Raw genomic sequence first — 3404 nt, forward strand, 5'->3', positions numbered from 1 at the left:
GCAATATTTCCTGCAGAAAATAAGGAGAAGCTTTAATGAAAACATTGTGTGGATTTTTCCATCAGTGAGGCTTTTTTGTTTCCTCCTGGACAGTTTCTGTGGACACATTCAGCGTGTTGGTGGTGAATGCTTGTGGAAACGTGAAGTCTAAATACCACAGGTGCAGAACAGGAGCTACCAAAGGACGTGCCATGAGGAGAGAGAATGAGAAAAATCAGTCTTCTGGGAAGTCTTACTCCAAGATGAAATAAAGTTTTAAAACATAAAGAGGTTGCAAGAAGGAAAGTTAAAATTCCAATATCTGTCTTGGGATCATGCAAGTGTTCTTGATTCAACCCAAACACAGCCAGCTGACCCCAATGTCTGGCTGACCCTAACAGAGCTGGCTGACCCAAGTTTTGCTTTGAACCACACTTGAACCTTATGTAAGTCCTGAAATTGTTTAGACGATCATTTGAAAATATTTTCTTCTATCTCCTGGTTTGGACTGAGAGTGCTCTGAGGAGAGCCATGCAGACCCACAGGCAGAGAGCTCCTTTTTTCATTTATATGTGTGTTTATGACCATTTCCCTAAAAGTGTGAGCCAAGGAAAGAATGATGAGCATGAGAAACTCCTTGATTTGTGCACGGTGGTGTGAGCAAAGACAGTTTCCCAATCAAGGCAGTGTGGTAAGAGGGAAAGCCCTGGGTTCAAACTCAGACGCCATAGCTTTGGTGTCTTGCTCTAAGGAGCCGTTCATGACATGCCGCTGAAGGGACGATGGAGTGAACAAATGGACTGCCAGCGAGGCTTGAAGAAGATGGTTCACCAACATGAGACTAAACGACAGCAACCACAGAAGCCAAGGATGAGGAGGTTACCATGTTGGAGGTGTAGATAATTCCAGATGCTGGGCAAGAAGCAGAGGTTTGGGATGCAGCCCCTGGTAGGTGTTCACAGTGAGAACCACTGAGCAGTAAACCTGGAACTCCTCAGGCGGTTCATAGAAGGAGATGCCTGGTATGGGCTTCTCCGTGAAGGAGGAGTCAGGACACTGGCGAAGCCTTGAAGGGTGAAGAGGGTTTGGCTAGACAGAAGAGAGGGAAAGGATGCATCTTAGGGAACAGGCTGCAAAAAAGCACAGAGTGGATTAATCACGATGATAACATTTGTGAAACAGTGAGCTGACTGAGATGCCTGAGGCAGGTACTGGAGGATGGTAGGGAGCTGGCTGGCCTTGAAGTGGGCAAGGGGCTAGGACTTGGCAGACTAGGAGTGCAGGAGACAGGAACAAGGCGCCATTGCTCTTGTGTTGAAGAGCCATATCCTGGGTGACTGTTGTGGCAGAGTGGTCACCTCCTCACCCACCTCCTGACTGACTCTTGCTTCTTGCACAGCAGTGGAGGCTGGATGGAAATCCAGGGAACATGTCCGTTGCACTGCCAGGTGAATAGACTTGCAGATGTGTGGGGCAAGCCCCTCGCACGCTCCCTTGTCTGAAAATTAACCAACATGACGAAGACTAGATGACATGCTTTCAAAACAAAGCAAGTGCCTCTTCCCTCTCATATGATTTGCCAGATGACAGATGATCCCAATCCCTGTAATTACTGAGATACTTTAATTGACTTTCAGTGGCAGTAATGAGTAACTGGAGCTCAGGCTTGTAGAATTTCCTTCCTAATTGTCGCCCTTAAACTACTCATTATAGGGATAAATAACACACCACTTTATTTAAACCATTTCCTCCATTCGTGCAGTTCATGTAAATTCCAGCGGAAGTGTCCCAGCATTTGCAGGCCCCTAGCAGGGCTGTTTGGGGGTGTGGAGCACAGCGTACCATTAAGAGAGCGTCTCGAGCTGGTTGGCTATTTCTTTTGAATTAGCAAGCCACAAGTTTCCAACTCTGACGCACTTCCTAGTGCTTCAGATTTAAAAGGCTGTAGAAAGGATAATTGACCACAGCTTGTCAGCACGAGAGATTTACTGTCATTAGCGCAAACTCAGATGAATTACTTTAATATCATGGAATATAAAATATGGCCAGATAGTTTCCTTTCCCAGTAAGTTAAGAGTACTTAAACAGCTTTTCACACTTCACTTCTGCATGTGGGTGGAAAGGAGGGAGGAAATCATAAAGGGCCCCTGAATGGGAGTGGAAAGGAGGGGTGGGATTAACTTGGCAGAGGTAGAAAAGGTAGATTTCAAATTGTCAAATCAAATCTAAGTGAACAGACCTCCTCAGGTTGCTTGTTTTCAGGGTATCATAAAAACTAAATAGACATTCATTTAAAAAAAAAAGTTTCTGGCATTGATTTCTATTTTCCACTGTAGCATTAATTTAGAAAAATTCTATTACAACTAGAGTTCTTTGTGCTTTGACTCAATTGTAGAGAAGTTACTAGAAATATTGTAAGACAGATCATTAGACTTATTATACCATAGACACCTGTTTGGGAGACCTGAATCGTTTTATGCAGGGCAATGAAAATATGGCCCCTTAACATGTTCTATTTTGTTTTTGTTTTGAACCACCCATTCTTCTGAGGATTTTGTAAAAGAAAGCCAGGGCCTAGGCACAAAGAATACCTAGAATTGAAGCAATTTGTTTTCATTTTGCTTCCCCATAGTTCCTTTTGCAAAAACATTTGCCTCCTAACTCTTGGAACTCAGGGCAAGCCATCACTGGCAATTATTTCATTTTCATTCTCCAGAGGAGGGCTTCATTCCTGTCTGATCATTGAATCTTGATTTGCTTTGCAATCTGTCTCCTGCTTCCAGGAAGATACAAACATGCGGCTTGGTACCTGTTGTTATTGTAACTGAAACGGAGCTAATCTCACTCGTTACTGTATGGCTCAGCACTGCGGGTTGATATCTGTGAATGTCGATGCCAACTACTATTGCTTGATTAGTGGATTAGTAGGTTAGTTGGATGGTAAACACTGTTTGTTTTTTCCCCTTTGTGTTTCTCAAACACATTGTGCCATACCTGAGAGGTGAAAGTAATAGAAATTCCCTTCTGGAAGGAGGAGAGACAGCACATGTGGCCACTGTGTATCTGATTGTTTCTTTTCACCACTGAGTGTTACGACAATAACATAGAGGGAAATGAACATTTCACTCAACAACCTCATTTGTAGCATGTTGTTAAAAACGCATAAACAACAGCAACAATCAACTTAATGGCATCACAGGCCCTGTTCTCTCCTTGCACTGGCCATCTGGTTCCAGGCCTGTAGGCGAGTGGGCTGGACTTCTCAGGATCAGCGAGTGGTGAAATTCCAGCGATGTGGGGCTGCGGTCTCTAGCCGACTTCCGGTTTCTAACATCTTGAGTGAGTTGTCGCTTCACCTACATCTCATTAATCTGGTGATGGCTCGCCTCCAAACTGCTTTGAAAGAATCATAGTTTGAGTTTCCT

General features: G+C 44.0%; 1 pseudogene; it reads right to left on the minus strand.

Moving 5' to 3' along the window:
- The window catches only part of LOC109395307 (magnesium transporter NIPA2 pseudogene), a 3293-nt pseudogene extending 1883 nt beyond the window's left edge, over nucleotides 1–1410 (minus strand).
- Between the last annotated feature and the right edge of the window lie 1994 nt (nucleotides 1411–3404).

This window comes from Hipposideros armiger, unplaced genomic scaffold (assembly GCF_001890085.2).
Source record: "Hipposideros armiger isolate ML-2016 unplaced genomic scaffold, ASM189008v1 scaffold_465, whole genome shotgun sequence".
Classification (NCBI taxonomy): Eukaryota; Metazoa; Chordata; class Mammalia; order Chiroptera; family Hipposideridae; genus Hipposideros; species Hipposideros armiger.